Genomic DNA, 17,031 nt, shown 5'->3' with positions numbered 1-17,031 from the left:
TCCATAGATTTGTATGATACTGATAAAACTTTATTGAATAGTGGATGGCTTGTCTGTCTACTGGAGATAATAAAGACCATAGATCAAAATCTAGAGATAGTATCTATGTATCGTGCCAGTGTGTCGTTTTAAAGAGAGCGAGAAAAAAGAAGAGACAAGACAAAGATGTTAATCGGAAGAGCGTCTAGTGTCTTGCTGGCAACCCCCCTAAGGTAGGGGAAAAGATGAATATAAAATGAGAGAGAAAGAGAGAGAGAGAGAGAGAATGAGGAGTAGAGAAAACGCAGTGAATGCGTGCTCATGCGTGGATAGCTCAACGCATTGACAGGCTTCGCGTCAATGCAGTCCCAGTGGAGTTTGGATTTGCAGCCAAGGGTTTTAGACAGTTTGTGTAGTCGACATAGATTATATTGAGCACACAGTTTGTGTAGTGCACCTTATATAAAGGTGGGGTATTCCACTTGGCTATAGCATTTAAAGCAGCACAAGAACTGTGAATATAACATGGATCTCTGCAAATTTAGTTTTTATAACTTCGAACATCGTTGTGAGCCCTTACGCTGGATTAAATAGTAATATGACTTCCATAATTCCTCTTATTGCAATGATTGTTGCCATTCAGCTAGCAGTCGCGACCGTTAGGGGGTTTTCAGAACAGCCCAGACACAAAATAAGCGTTTAGAAAACAAAAATAACTTTCCTATGCTTGTGTTGCAGGCGCAAGTGTTGTCAAGATTTGGCAGCGGTCCTGCGACAAAATGCTACGTTTTAATAATTAGCTCACAGTTACGCTACACAGCGAGGAAGCTCTGAGCCTGAAACACTTGGCCAGTACGACAAGCAGACCCATGACAATATGACTTCCGTATCCCTAGTAGGTGCGTACCAAGACAACTTGAAGTGCTCTATAAATGGGTTAGCCCGTGAAAGTTTTCCCAACTGCTGTATTGGTGTAACTTTGATTGGCACCAGGGCAAGGAGAGGCATTGAAAACCCCTCATACAGCCAAGTAGCATGAACATTTCCCACGCAGTTTAAGGACATTGCAGAAACGAGTAGAAAGACATTCGGAGCTACACACAGTTTTGCGGGAACCGCACAATTATTAATAAAAACTAATAATATAGAATGCGATCCCGCGTGCGCTAACGGAAAGTAAGAATTTTTCTAGTGCGCGAAATAGTCAGATTAAACAGAGAAAATTGTTGTCACTGACATTATGCACGCATTACACTTATATTGTTTACCACAGAAGTTTCGCGTAATCATTTTTATTGCACTAATGTGGCAGCGTTACGTGTATAATACTTAAGTGCCTTGGGATTTTTGTGTGTACCCCCTGAAGCAATATGGAAGGGAACAGGTGAATTCATTTTAAGGGGTCGTAGTGGCTACACCATGTGGCCTGCTCTAATGTCTTCAATGAGACTAAATGTTCAACACGAAAACGACTTTTTACATATCAACACTAATCCACAAATCACGAGTTATTGTTGCTTAAAAACTAATCGGTGTTTTCTCTCACATTGTTCATTTTTCATTTGATTTAATCTAGATCTTTCGGTACTGAAGTTTAGTACTTCAGTATCAATTGCATGAGAGCTTCACAAGCTGTCAGACTAAGGGCTCAAATGAAATGCTTAATTATGTCACATCTTCAGTTTCAAATAACAGAGGATTACATCTCGCACCACTGACGAGAAATGAAACGACAACATTGGGTTTCGGACCTTTCTCCACGTTTTGCTTGAAAATTCTCACAAGCAGCAGCAGACAGTCTTTGAAATAAAGAAAGTACGAATCTTTGAGCCAGTGCCACGCGAAAAGTATGGCGTAAGGACGCGTCCTTCTTTTTGCCAAATTCAAAAGTTAGTGGCAGTTATCGGCGTCCGAACTTTGTCCCAGATACTAGGACCAAAATTTATCATTCTCTGCTGCAGCTGCAAACATTTTGTTTTTTTGCTAGCAGTTTTCCTTCTGTACCCCATACCGAAGCGTCTTCGTTGCGTAGCACTTGCAGAAAAAAGTGGCACCTTTTTCTTGCTGTTAAGGAATGGCCACGCCCTATCAAACACTTTCAAATTTATGTGCATCTTCTAGAGATCGATGCTTGCACCTGCGGTCGCCGCAAGTTCGAAGCGTCCTTTTGGGCTTTTCGGCAAACAAATGCAATGTCCCAGATATTCCAGCTAAACGTATTTTTCTCCCCGAATCCTGGGTAAGTACGCATAACGGAAAATGTTGCACGAAGAAATAAAGAAAAACGAAAGAAATTTCGTACGTCTTGGTACGTTGCATTTGCATTTGCTTTTCGCAGATCGCCTTCGGAATATGGCAACCGTGTGCAGCGCCATGCCTCTCTGCTTGAAATTTTTGTTTGGTGTATTACTGTTTTACCGTAAGAAAGGAAATAAAAAATATTGATGCGATGTAAGTGCGAAAGTTGATAGTGTTAAGCCTAAAATTTTTGACAGAAGCCTGATGGTAATTGATCCGCTGGAATATGCGGATTCCGTAGAACTTTTTTCCATTGTTTGATGAAAAGGTACTTTTTGGACGATGAGAAATATCTTGAAAGGTCCTGATATATTGCTGATAAAAAAACTATTGTGTAATATACCTATGAGCCTTTATATTCGACTTTAAGTCAACCCGTAATCAATTAACTTAAGCCTCATTTTTTTAGAAGCGTCACTACGTAAGTGTGTTTTAGAAAGAAACCAGAACAGTGTTACTTCACTGTAAGTACCGACACCTGCATACTGTGACGCTCTGTTTCAGGTGAAGCTCGCTGGTCTTAAATCTCGCACATTCTTTCAATCCTGGTGCGCAATATTTTGGCTGGGTGGCGTATCTAATGAAGTCACTTCTTTGCGAAACTATCCCGTTCCTCAATTGAAGGTCGCCTGCGGGTGCTCTACATGGAAACACGGCGACTTCCGCGGTTGTTTGAGGAAACTTCAAAGCAACTCCCGGCCGATGCTTTCCTCTGTAAAGAAAGTTACGAGACTTTCGTCCCACTTCGTTGTCGTGCCCCGCGATGAGGAAAGGACGCAAGAAAAGTAGTCGAACACATGATGGAAACACAACCTACATTTATGAAACCCACGATGCCAAACTACATAAAAAAGGACGTTAAGGGACATGACATGACTAGCCTAGAAGTCCTAAGGCTGCCGTGTGTCCGAGAAACAAACACTTAAAGGCAGCTCACGGTACAGCACACAGGAGGCGAGAGCTTGCCAGAGTGAGGGTGCCGTAGTGAGGGGCGACGACGTGGAAGACGCCTCGACGTAGGGCCGGGAGAAGAAGATGGCTCTTCTCGTACTAGGGACGACCGCTCAGCAGTCAGCTTACGTCCGAGCTGTAGTGCACGTTGCAGGTATGGTCAGCCTGCCCAGCGAACGACTTGCGCGCGGGCCGTAGCGCTCGGCGCATGTGCGGCCATTGGACAGGCCACGAACGGTGCTCCGCTGAACAGCCGACCGAGGAGACGCGTTGCCCGCGATGCGCAATGCTCGCGGCAAAGGGTGACACAGCAAGCCAAGCCACGTTCCGAGCTGCAGTACTCGTGCTGGCGAACGCCTCGGCCAAGGGCAACGGTCGGGCGGCAGCTGCACGGACGGCCCCATTCCCTGGAGCCTTGGTTGCCGGCGTCCGACACTTCGGCCTGCTGTCTTCCGTCTCCCGCTGACTGGGCGCTTGTCTCGCCACGAAGCAATTTGCCACGCGCTCGCGATATATGGCCAAATCGGGGCACGGCGCAGCTTCGGAATAGCACAGGGCCATCACTGATTAGGTTAGATCACGCACATGCGTGGTCCAACGACAAAAGACCCCGTGCACGCTTCGTTGTCGTCGGCATTGCTCTCTTTCACTCATCCCACCCTCGAACACTGTTTTGAAGATGCCTGTAGAGGGCTTTTATAAGCTTTTCACTCGACTACTGGAAAAAACCCAGAATAAGACTTCTTCGAAATCTCATCGAATTTTGACCTCTGTAACGGGGAACATGAGGCGATGAGAAAGCATAGTTGTCAGCCAGCACCGCCGTGACGCTATACGAGAAAGGTGCCTTATTTGGACGCGATGATTGGACAGTGCCAGTTGATGGCCCGTAAGTAATGTGAATCCAGATAAAGAAAGCGCATTACAATCTCCTTAGCTAGATCAAAACTAGGGCATAGTTCTCATTCTACAAGAAGGCGCTGTTCTCTGTCGTTCAGTTTTCACTCGCTCACGACGAATCGAAAGGTCCGGCAAAGGGCGTTCGAAAAGGTACAGCTGTGACAAAATTGTCATGCCACCGTTTAATGGTGCCTTAGCTGGTGTCACTCGTAATGCTTCATCTTTCAATGTTTCGGAAGTGCAGTCACTCGCTCAGCTGTAGTGCCGCGCATGATCCCATTACGTTACCTGCCGCGCTTGCCCAATCAGATTGGGGAGCGTAATGCACGTGCAAGAACAGCGCTTGCGCGTGCAGGCCTCCTAGGCTGTATAGATGCATGACGAGCGTCGACGCGCAGCAGACAATTTGGACAAGTCAAACGCTGCCACTCTAAAGCTGGAAAGGATCTAGCTAGGAAAGAGACGCGTCTTCTTGCCTTACCTTTTCTCCTTTTGCCGCAGGGTGGGAATAAAAAGACACAAAGCAAAGCAAACGCTATCGGGCCTACATCCAAAAGGATTCTCTATTACTTAGGCAATCTAAGGCCTGTTAAAAGTTAAACACGCAGCGCCGCTTGTTTATGCTTTTCTATGCATCACAAATTTCTTGTTCCTTGAGGGCCCGTGACCTAATAAGTAAGTTTCGAAAAAATTGTCTCATTTTACCACTGTGTTCGAAAGCAAGCGAAGCACAATATGTGGACTTTTGTCCGTCCATCCGTCCGTCCGTCCGTCCGTCGGCAGACGGACGGACGACTGGCTGGCTGGCTGGCTGGCTACTACATTTTGCCCTCGTACATTTTTTTTTTAGTGAAATCAAGCGGCGGTTGACGCTTGTCAATTTTTTCTCGGTAGATCACGTCATTGCAGCTGTTCAGGCACCTTTCAAGCGGCACTGTGAGTTTGATCGGTCCAGCAGCACTTCGCGACCCGAATGTGGGACGAGCTTCGTAGGCATTTTTCTAGTAGAAAGGAGCAGAACCGTGCAGTTTGCCCAGTATGTGACGCGATGACATTTGCGTGTCCGTATTGACACGCAAATAAATTTTAGCTTTCCTGCAGTGCCTCACAACGTGTTTCATGCTACAATAATCTGGAACAGCTTAAACACGTTCACGAGGTTAAGCTTCATAGCTATTAGGACGATTTTGTGTATACTGCTTCGTACCCAGACTCCTGTGAATCGCTGTTACTTTTAAATCAAGCTGTCTTTGTGTCTGTAGATGGTATGCAGGCCTTGTTGGGTCTGCGGTGATCTTGGTAACAAAGACAGCGCTAGCACAGATGTAAAATATATATAATGACAAGAATTGCATCTTCTATAGGATGAGCAAGCTAACCGAAATACTGAGGATGGAACACGCTGAGTAATCGAGGAAGCTCGACTCACAACACAACTACGCCGAGCTAATGTTTGCCCATTCTTGACATCTCAGTAAATCGTGTGAGCTATGGCCTTCGAGATTGGGCGGTACTGCCCGATTTCGGAGGTCATGCGTGAACGATCCTGTTCGCCCATGATTGCGTCGCTTCTCTGCCGTACGCGAAGGCTTCCGGGGGACAGTCCCGCGAACAACTACGGGGCCTAGTTGGTGCATATATGACACCTTTTAAGAGCGTGAAAGACACAAACACGGCACGAACGAAAATGGTAGACGCGGGACAGTAGCTTCGGCAGTAGCGCTTCTTTCATGTTTACCATTTCATTTCGTGCCGTGCCTTAAATAATATAAAAAGTGACTTTGTCTTTGATATTGACAAAGTTTTCTTCCGCATCAATATCTACCTTCGCATAAAGCCTTGAGCCGCGAGCTTTGCAGGAAGCTCAGGAATGCAACCACGACTTGGTGCCGATGCGATTACTGCACCTTGAGAGGAGCGCATCAGGAGACTGCATTTGCCGCGATAGTAGTTAACGTAGCTTTAGCCGCCTTTTTTTATGTGCTGAGGAGAGTATAAAAAGGCCGGTTAATCAACAAACTTTGGTCCGAATTGAGAAAGGCCAAGTAACGTGCAGCCAGAACAGCCTATATACGCGAGGAATCTTAGATGAGAGAGAAACTCTTCTTGTCGGTGACAGAAACACACAGAAGTCAATCGTCATATTCTGTAAGGAAGAGAGAAATGGTCAGTGGAATTTTAGCTTAGTTTTTCTTTGCTTGCTCCATATACTTACGTCGCCAATGTTTATGCACTCTAAAAATTTCTTTCTATGACAATTTGTTTTCATTGCACATATGCGTGTTAACAAAAGCACACGGGGAATGTGAAAAAGAAAACAAAATGGAAATAAAACCTGAATAAATGCATGTTTTACTTCTGTTTCCTTATGTAAGCTGATTTTTTTAACTGTTTCAATTATTCTGTAACATTGTAAGGCCCCAGCAACTGATTAAACCTGCAAATATTCACGTCCTCCCGATATATTTAGATGACACTAAGGCAGTAATATACACTCTAACATAATTTTTTATTCCTCTAAACAATTATGATTTTAAATTACTTAGAGCCTGTCATTTTTGCCATTATGCTGCTACTTAGGGCTTAGTGTAGGCGTAAATTGAAGGATCAATTACAAGTTGACTTGAGGAAGGGCAGTTGAACGTAGATGGAGGAAGTTGAGTCAAATTTGCGCATTTCCCATTATTTCAATGGGGAGTGATCTGCTGTACTGGCGACGCAAACAGACACCGCAACAACATTTCCTTTTGTTATAGTTAAGACCAAACTTCGTTGAGAACTACTATTGGAATTTAATTGTTCTCTCCATAACGCTTATTTACCTGCCCCCCTTTTCCTCTTTATTGAAGAAATGAAAATGTGCCTTTGGGGCAAACATGACTTAGCCACTTTTTGTTTCTTCCTTTCAAGCTCTAGAAACGGTGTCAATGCAGATTGTTTTAGCGAGGAATTGCGTAGCTTTTTGCATGTCCTTGTGAGGGGCAGCAGGGCGACCAGAAATAACTTACTGGTTGTTTGGTTTTCTTATTCACACTTTCCTCTCTCTTTCTTTATTTAAGGTTACCCGCTCATCCTTTGTCCCTCACGCAGGAAAAACACAGTCGTTTGTTGTCTAAGGTAGCTAGCAGACGAAGAGACCAAAGCAGGAGAACAACCAGCAAAGGGACAGCGAATAACGCGCTAACGATGATCACTGCGAAGACGCTGGACTACGCCATCTGCGCTCCTCCTCTCTCAAGCATTATTCGCTTGCGCTAGAAAAAACCAGCTCAACATGCGGCTAGGGTTCAGTGATTTGCTCGGAAGAAAACCTGTGCGAACAGACACAAGACGTGTGTATGCGTGTTTACCGTACCACGGGCTCACCAGGGAAGCGATGCTTCTTTGCATATTACGTTCTTTATTCTATTACACTTGGAGCTTCTTCCAACTTCACGAGTGTTTGCGTGAACGCCTTTTTGCAAAGGTACAGCTTTGTCCCGCTTGCGTCTCCGTTACGACAACGACGTGGCAAAGCAAACAAGTTGCGCCATCGCTACTGGGGAAATCAAACGTTATATTGTGGATCACTCGGTGCTGTGCCTCGTGACGCTCATGAAGCTCCCCGCAATGTTCCTTGCGTGGGTTCTCGGCGTCCTGACGTTCTATCAAATGTGTGATAGCAAATGATAGAAGGTTTTAGAGGTTTTTCTGCTTATATTGCTGCTGTATTTGCACGGAATGAAAGCTTTGAGAGGTTGGTTATGGTTTAGCAAGGTTAAAGCAGTAAAAAAGAAAATGTTGGCTCCCCCTTAGTCGACAATATATGTAAGCATGAAATATTTTTGTAAATTTTTTGTAACGTGTTTGGAAAGTAACTAGCGTATGTAATACAGTCTGGACTAGTTGCCCGGGGGATCTCGCTTTGTTCTCGCAACTTGCCCGGATGTTCTTGGTTGAGTGCCCGTATAACGGCTATGAATTTGGGCTCAAGGTCGCTTGAAGATCGGCGACAACGGGAGCTGAAAGCATCTCACACTTAAAAATAATTTGAAAAAGAACTCTGTGGACATAAAGGAAGATGTGATGACACACAGAGGGGCCGCTAACTTCATTTTCTTTGCTCGCACATGCGTATATATATACACACGTGGTACGAACAAAGAACCAAAGTCCAGATACAATAGACATGTTGGTCAAAAGGGTGTGCATGCTGGAATCTATGTGGAGTGTAGTTATCTCGCATCGACTATATAAATGCTATAAAACTAGAAGTCATCAATACAACTTGTCATCTCTCGCAATATAGATGTTTATGCACCGCATGGGACGCAACATTATGCCATACACTTTTTTTTTTGCTTGTGCACTGCCCTGTTCGCAAGTTATGCCGAAATGCGAGCAGCAGTTGATTCGAACGCGCATTCTGAGACATCGACGCAGGCGCGTCACGAGGTCCAAAACGATGTTCGATATTTTTCAAGGGAAGAACGGCGAGAAGAGGTGCACGCACATAGAAGGATGACGTGAAAGGCAGCCGTGTGAGGCTGACTGTCGTTCGCCCGTGGCATTCCTGCGTCTCTGGCCGAGTGACAAATGGCGCATGCACACGTGCTATGCGATGGCGACACAGGCATCAGTTGTCTAAGCCAGATATTTGAAGTTGGCACAAAATAACAATGCGTACGATAATAAATGAACAATACCAACGAACAACTTTTTCCTCCCGTCAGGCTTCCGAATGTACACTCCGTAATACTCCGTACACTCCGTACTCCGTACTGTATACCCCGTACACTCCGTAATGTAAAAGATATAGAACGACGTATCTGAAACTTATTCCTGTTGCAATGTACAGGGTCATGCTCAATCTAGAGGTGCTTTCGCTGTTTGGAGTGAGTCTACTTCTAAGACGACCTACGGAGAACTTTAAACAAAAGGCAATTTGTAATAGATCCAAATGGCATCAGGTATTTGAATACAGACGACGATCACGGGGCTTCCGTGTGGTTTAATTGGGCCTACGGGTCTCCACCGTTCATGGCGTTGGAGGATGATGCGCTACCATTGCGACCCGAATGACCGACAAGCGCGCATATAATTTTGGGAATGTGTAGCGTGGTTTTTCAAATTACAATTATGTGTTAATGAGTGGCTAAACAGGACTTAACGTTTGAGAACGTGACGGCACTCTGGCGAACGCATCTAATGTAAATATTCTTATTATCTGTGTTTGATTTTTTGTGAATGTTTGAAGGTTTAGTGCGGTGATGACAGGCAATAAGAAAAGAAAGAAGGTTATGGCCCAATTGTTAAAGCATTCGCCGGAAAACCGAGGTTTGATTACACTTATTTTTAGAGCGCTTTCTTAGCGAACGCTCCCGGACAGCTTCTGCTTGAGGGACGTGAAAGCACGCATGTTTATTTTGACATAGCCCGCATGTTGTGCGCGAAGTTCGCACCACACTCAGCTATAATTAAAAAAAACTATTTCGCTTCTGCTTTGTGTTCAAGACCGCACTGCCAGTTTTGAACATATTTGAACTACCGCACATATTTAAGAATTAAGTGAACAGTCAAACCTTGCGTAGCGATTCTAATAAATCCGTCGAAAATTGGTCATTCTCCTACTCTGTTCCATCTCCGCCCTCAGCTTTCTATTGTCGGTCACCGTGACATTGGCGGCACGTGGACTTTTGAAACCTAAAATCTGGGGCGGGGCGGAACTGTTAAGTGTTTTGCATTTCCGATGAAGACATTCTCGTTCTGTCCCATTCACTGTCGTCAATATTGCATTGCTCTTGCCATCTCCGGCGGCTGCGCTTCTGATTTTGTTTCCTCTCAGCTACTTCGCTGCAAACCACATCATTTTTGTCATGTTGCTGATTTCGTTGTCTCGAACGCTACTTTCATCAGGAAAGAAAATTAGAGGATGCTTAAGCTTCACCTTTAAAGGGGCCCTGAACCACCCCTTGGGCTTCGTGAAATAACATAGTACGCGGGTAGCATACGCTGTTGTGAACATCTCAGCCAAGTTCTGCTGTCGTACGCGGTCCCTGGAGCTCGCAAGCGGAGCGCGAAGCCACTTTTCTTTCAAACGCTCTCGTTTCGAAAACCTCGTGAACCTCGCTCTTTTCTCTGTGCTTTGTTTCGTCATAAAGCACACTCCAATACGCGGCTGCTATTGGTCGCTGCGCTCGGCAACACCGCGGCCGCCGCAAGGTGCCGCCACGAGTCCAGTGGCTAAGCGCACGTCGGCTCTCTGAGGACAGCCGCGTTTGGCTTACGTTTAGCACGGCATAGGCACCAAATTGGAAATTTGAACTGCACGCCACGGTGAGGTCTCCGCCGTAGCCTTCGCAGTGCAAGGCATTAGAGGAGGAAGGGGAGCACAGCTGAGGCCGTGTTCGATTGCCGATAACTCCGCTTCTGCTGAACGCATTGGAATAGCATATCTTCAGTTCAAATGTCTGTCTCCACTTCGATAAAAAGTGGTTCAGGGCCCCTTTAAGAACGGAACGCCGATAGCATTCAAAGATCCCTGACTGCTTATCACGCTTCCCGGCAACTGGAGCGTATGCAACCAAAATGTTTACCACGAAACGCTGAACACGAAGGCTATGCACGAAGGCGGCATATTTCTCGTAGAAATGCGGCCTCTTGCGTGGGCCGCGATGCGGCGGAGGCGAACGCCATCTGGAGATGTTGCAAGGAACCGGGCGCGCCTCTCCGTGGCCTCCAAGATATTCGCGCGCCGGCCCGCGCAAATGGCAGACTTTGTGACCGGTCTATGAATGTAGAAACGCTGGAAAACGGGTTTGTTTGAGCTTTCGCGTAACAGAATTATGTTTTCTCCTATATTGAAATTACAATCTGGCGCTATCGTGTCTATAGGTTGTGTTTAGGTCGTACTGTAGATTTTTCTACGTATTTTAGTTTGACAAGTTCAATTAGTGTAGTAACTTCTTTGTGCCACATGGAGTGCATGGATATTCGTGGTTCGAAATACTTCTTTGCGCAAACGACGTCCGACGCTGGACGCCGGACGGGGACCCGGTATGCTGGACGGCGGATTTTCTGCGACACGGGGCCCTTAACTCTATCGCGCGAATACTGCAGACTTAGGTGAACGCTGAAAATGGGGCTCCATGCGTGTGGCTTTTCATATTCACACCTTCTGAAGGCATCGTTCTTCCGTTTTCAAGTGTTTGCCATGTGGGAGCTGCTGTGGTCGTTCGCATTTTCCTTGCCTTTTCTGCTTGCGTTGTACGTTTTATTATTACAATTCTGCTCTTCTGCTTCTCGTCTGCTCCACGTCGCTCTGTCGCCTGCTGGTCTCTACAGGCGTATACAGGCGTCTACGGTATCAAAGTAAGCAAGTATACTCTAAACACGGTGCCTCCAGCAACCAATCAATCCACTCTCCTATATCTGAATAAATCACAGCACTAATATCACTTCATATAAGTATTTAATTTAAGCGAAAAATCTTAATAACGCCCCTTAGTTAAATATTTATTTTCACTGCTTTCATACGGCTTCTCTCTGCCTGTAGGATAGAAAACTGGTTAGAGGTGGCTCTACGTGGCTTAATTTCGGGTTTTGATCATTGCGCCGGAATAGACAGTTTGTTCTATCCAGATTTTCTGCTCATCAAAACGCGAAGGGATGTGTCATATGAAAATTGAAAGCTTAATTTCAATCATTCGTGTGCTGTCCTTTCCTTGATGCGCGTTCCAATCACCCGCATTTACACAAAAAACTGCAGATCAATGAACGTTTCAACGAATCAAGAGTTACGATGCAGCAACACCGCAGTTGACTTCATTGCGGAATAATTACGCATTATTAAACACTTGGAATGAAATGGGAATAGAATGATGGCACAGTCAGACCGATGGGATGACAATGGAGCGGGAGCCCGAGATTCTGGAATAAAATTGGAATGGAATGGACACATTGTCCTGGAACCTTAAATGTTGAGCTTTAGCGAGATGATAAAACTCGTGAATTTGTCATTCGAACTAAACTAGACTTGGCAAATATATTGAATTTCTCCTACCCATTCTTTCAGTATCTATACTGCCGCAGAAATTGTAAGTAACATTGCATTCTGAGTATTTTACAATTCTTATGAATGGAAACCTTTCTGCGTTACGAGAATGAAGTGAACTTAAAGAATTCTAGTTTTCCAAAAATATTATTTGGTTTAGCAAGAGCGCACTTGACCTACGACACAAGAGGGGCCAAGAATGACATCCCAAAGTGCTGTACCTTGCACAAGTCTGCGGTGACAGAGAACGCGCGCCGTGTGTTTTTGGCACACTGTAGAGGATCCAGAAATAGCGATAACAGGAGATCAGAGAGGCGTACTGGAAAAAATGGGGGCCGTTAATATGCCAGTAGATGCGGAACCAAAAGAAGTCTTCCTGCAAAACACGTCAGTGCGTTTCGCTTTTATGGTGGTCCCCGAAGTGAAAGAATAATCATGTAGCTGGATGCACGGGATACATGACGGCGTAGCATTTTCGACTTTGCTTTACGCAAATTAGTTTCCGACGACTCACAGATTTTTGGAAATGGTGGATCTTATTTAGAACGCAAGCCTTGCTTGTGTCGCAGAGTGGCGATCTGTTCGTGAACCACCCAGCATGTGTGTGGATAAAGTGAAGCTAACTTCAGGAGCCATAATTTGGCAGCTGTAGCCTATAGTAATATTTGAAAAATCAGTGTACCGTGATGTGAAAAATTATTCTCATGTTTGGCTTAATCCTAAATTGAAGACAAAGCGCGTAAGCACTGCAAGGCGTAATTTCACCTATAAGAGCGTCAGTTTTTATGCACCATTTTCGAAATTCTGGCTTTAGAAAAGCCTAGAGCGAGCCTTTGCTCTGAGCCTTCGCGTTCTTCAATGTAAGAATGGAGGCGTTACGGTGGAGGGTGCCGCAATGGACGCTGTCACTACAAATTTACATTTTTTGGAGATATGTTGATTGCAAGACCTGAATATATTTTGCAATTACATCACATATTCGTGACTTCCAACCCACGCTGCTAACATATTTTTTGTCACTATTTGAACAAGCAATACAACAAATTTATGCAATAGTGTTTTATGTATTTCTTTGTGCAGTCCTATTACAGTCATTTGTGTAATCCTATTATCGGTAAATTGGTTGCGGAGGAAATGCAGAGAGGTGGATTGGAACCAAGGAACTGATGTGAGAACCAGACACTTTATCTGCCGCACCGCATGGTTGCCACGTTGCAAGTTTTCAAATATTGGTACCTGCCCAAATAATTTATCCACAAGCTTTCGTAATGTCTTCTTACAATTCCTGCACACCAGAAATGTTAGTTGGTACTAGTGTAATGTGATTGTGATTCATAATTTCTTGTTTTCTTGCAATTGCAAAGCATTGAGTAAACTTAGATGTGGTTGCTGAAAAAAAAAACGAAACTGCGCAGTAATAGATATAAGGACATGCAAAAACATTCATGAATAAATTATTGCTATTTATTAAACCAACTGGTCTGATAAATATTGATCTTAAATGAATCTTAATATTTTTACGTCATTACGTTCCTTTATTTTGTAATAAATCCTGCATCATTTCGCACCTTCCATCGCAGGAAAAAGCTTCTTACGCCTGAAATTTGTTCTTGTCACCCTTATATCTGAAAAGCTATATGTTTCAACGCTCACGAGCACGCCAATGCTAACATTCTGCGTTCATTTTCGATTAGCCGTCTATTAATTCGGCCTTGCGCTGCAATCTGCTATCTCCTGGTTAGCTGAGAGGGTAGAGCGACCGCAGCCGAAAGGCGTTAGTTTCGGTTTCGATCATCGTACCAGGACGAATTCGTTAACGGTGAAGCTTTCTTTCTGAGAAACGACTGTGGGCTTCCTTTGTGGCTTCGTGCTGCAGTCGAAGCATGCATGTGACTAGTACCAGCAGGCTCAATGAGCCTTTTAGGGAAGATCAGTGTTGTCGCAGCGCAAACAGGCAATGTGGGTGCACAAAAACCAGCAGCCCTTCGCAACCTCGTGGAATCGCAGTTCAAATTCTAGAAATGCAAATTTCTCAGCATATATGCTCGGACATCCGTCAATTTCCTTCTCCCTTATAACCTCGGAGGGTTTTTTACGGCAGAGCGGCGTCTCCGTTCGTGCAGGGCTTCTCCGCAGCTCTCGTGCTCACCGCCTCCGCGCGTCACAGCCCTTGCGCCAGCGGCATTGAACGCACGCTGCTGATGAAAACTGACGCTTGCATTGGCGCTTGGGAACTTAAAAGCTACATTCGACCGTTCATTAAAAGCGTATAATGTCTTCGATATATGTCTATAAGAAAGATATGTTAGGCAGAAAGGCAGGGAGGTTAGCCATACTCACGCCCGGTCGTCTACCCAACACGAGGGGAAAGGGAAAAAGATAGAAGGGAGAGTCGGTGTGCGAACTCGTAGGAATGTTCATTCATTCATAGTCAGCATCGCTAGTATACTCCCGGCGCCCTTATAAAGCGCATAAGTGCTTTGGTGGCCCTGTGCATGTATACTAGAGCTCTTAGGCCCGGGTCACAGAGTCTCTGCTTCCGAGATTGGTCTGCGGTTTAAGTGGTTGAGACTAGAGGAAGCAGAGCATATCGTTGAGAGTCGTAGGTTGGACAGTGGCACATAATGTGGTATGCATAGTTCCATCACAGACGCAAGAATGCAATTTCGGCTCTAATGGCCATTCTAATGAGGAATGAATAAGCATTTGCAAAGGCGACCTCCAACGACAAGCGGCACACCACGGGAACTGTCATACGACGGGAGAGTCCGGGTAGCAGGAAATATCGCAAGTTATGGCCCAGTGAATAATATCCAGAGCTCGTGAAATCAGGCGTGCTCCTTTGTCGAATTAGGATGCAACGAGCTTGGGACTTTCCTCGCAGCATCGGTTGCGTGCGTGTCCAAAGCAACTCGGTGTAATGCTATTTTACCACTGATCCATATAATCGTCTTGACCTTCCTTGACAGCGTAGACCTGCTCGTACTGCATTGAACTCTGTGATATTTTTATCCACGCATTTTAACAAGAGGTGCTCGGGGGAAGTAATTGGTGGCATAATTATCAATGTTTAGTCAGTCCGTTAACTATCACTGTGCCCCTCAAACAGAAAGTTATACGCTGCTTACTAACATGCTAACAATTAAGCCACTACTAGAAGCAGCGTTTTTTCTGCTTCGATGGAACTTAGAAATTTTTCTGCGGTGCTCTCACTAGCTCAACGTGTTCGTCCTCATGCACAGTTTACTTTTACGAAGTTTATTATTATTATTTTTTATTTTCAATACTACCAGTCTCCTTATCGAGACCATAGCAGGTGGGCATATTGTTACAATGTAAGCGTTGATAGAACATTTTTCATAGAACATGTGTATACAAAGTACAATAAACTAGATACACTACATGTAGCTACATAGTACAGTCTGGAAAGATACAAAATGCAAAATAAAAAAAGACATCGTTTCATGCATATAATTAGTGAAGTCAACTATAACGATAAAACTGATGTTATAAATACAATAAATTGTCATTCAATGCAATCTCGTGAAATATAAATGCAACACAACCATTTACAACCTAACAGTGTATAACTTAATACAATCTAACATAAAATAACATGATATAGATCTAAACAATGTAACAAACAAATTTGCATAAGACTAAAATATTCCTAGCAATTATTCCTTACTCTTTTCTATCATGTTACTAAAAATTGAAGGCGAGTCTATATCAGCTATTGCTGAGTAGAGGTGGTTCCACTCTCTAACAGCAGTAGAGAAAAAAGAGTAACTAAATATGTCCGTTTTACAAGGGTATTCAATTAACATTTTATTATGCTTATGGCGTGAAATACGGGACGTAGAGAAAGTAATGTATTTTGAAGAATTTATGTTAAAGCGGTTGTGCAACAGGTTGCGTATGGATTTTAGCCGAGCTTTCTTTGCTCTGTTTACCAGTGTGTCCATTCCGGATGAAGCCAGGAGTTCTGTGGGCGAGTCAGTGGTTTTGTACTTGTGAATAAACCGTATTGCTTTCCTTTGAACTTTTTCCACTTCGGCTATGTTTGTCTTTCTGTGAGGAAACCAAACCGTGTTGGCGTATTCTAGTACTGGCCGCACAAAGGTTTTATAGCATAGCAGTTTGATATGACTGGGAGCAGATTTCAGGGACCTTTTAAGGAAGAAAAGTTTAGGGGTGGCTGCTGAAGTGATGCTGGCAATGTGCTTGTTCCATTTCAAGTCAGATACTAAAGTCAGTCCTAGATACTTGTGTTGCTGAACATTAGTTAGGGGTGTACCATTGAGAAGGTAGGTGAATCCTCACTTAATCTTCTTTGTTGTTACTACCATTGTCACTGATTTCTTGATGTCAATAGACATTTGCCATTGTTCACACCAGGCATTTATCTCTTTAAGGCAACTGTTCAAAGTAAGGTGATCCTCATAACTTCTTATTTCTTTATATATAATGCAATCATCTGCAAAAAGCTTTATGCTGCATGCTATGTTATTGAGGATATCATTGATGTAAGTTAAAAATAGTAAGGGCCCCAGAACCTAGCCCTGGGGAACGCCAGATGTGACAGGAACTGTATCAGATGATGCTTCATCATGGAAAACGAACTGTGAACGTTGTGATAAAAATCCCTAGTCCAGGCTGTAATGCTTCCATTCCCAATAATTGACTCCAATTTTGCAATTAGCTTGTTGTGACACACACAGTCGAATGCTTTGCTAAAATCTAGAAATATTATATCTGTTTGACCGCGGTTGTCAATAGTCTGTGCTAGGTCATGTATAACTTCAGTCTTCTGTGTTACTGTTGACATCCCGTGCCGAAATTCATGCTGATTGGCTGTTAGTATGCCATTA

Source organism: Dermacentor variabilis, chromosome 8 (genome assembly GCF_050947875.1).
Source record: "Dermacentor variabilis isolate Ectoservices chromosome 8, ASM5094787v1, whole genome shotgun sequence".
Lineage (NCBI taxonomy): Eukaryota > Metazoa > Arthropoda > Arachnida > Ixodida > Ixodidae > Dermacentor > Dermacentor variabilis.
The sequence above is the reverse complement of the archived record's forward strand: the minus strand, read 5'-3'. Positions refer to the sequence as shown.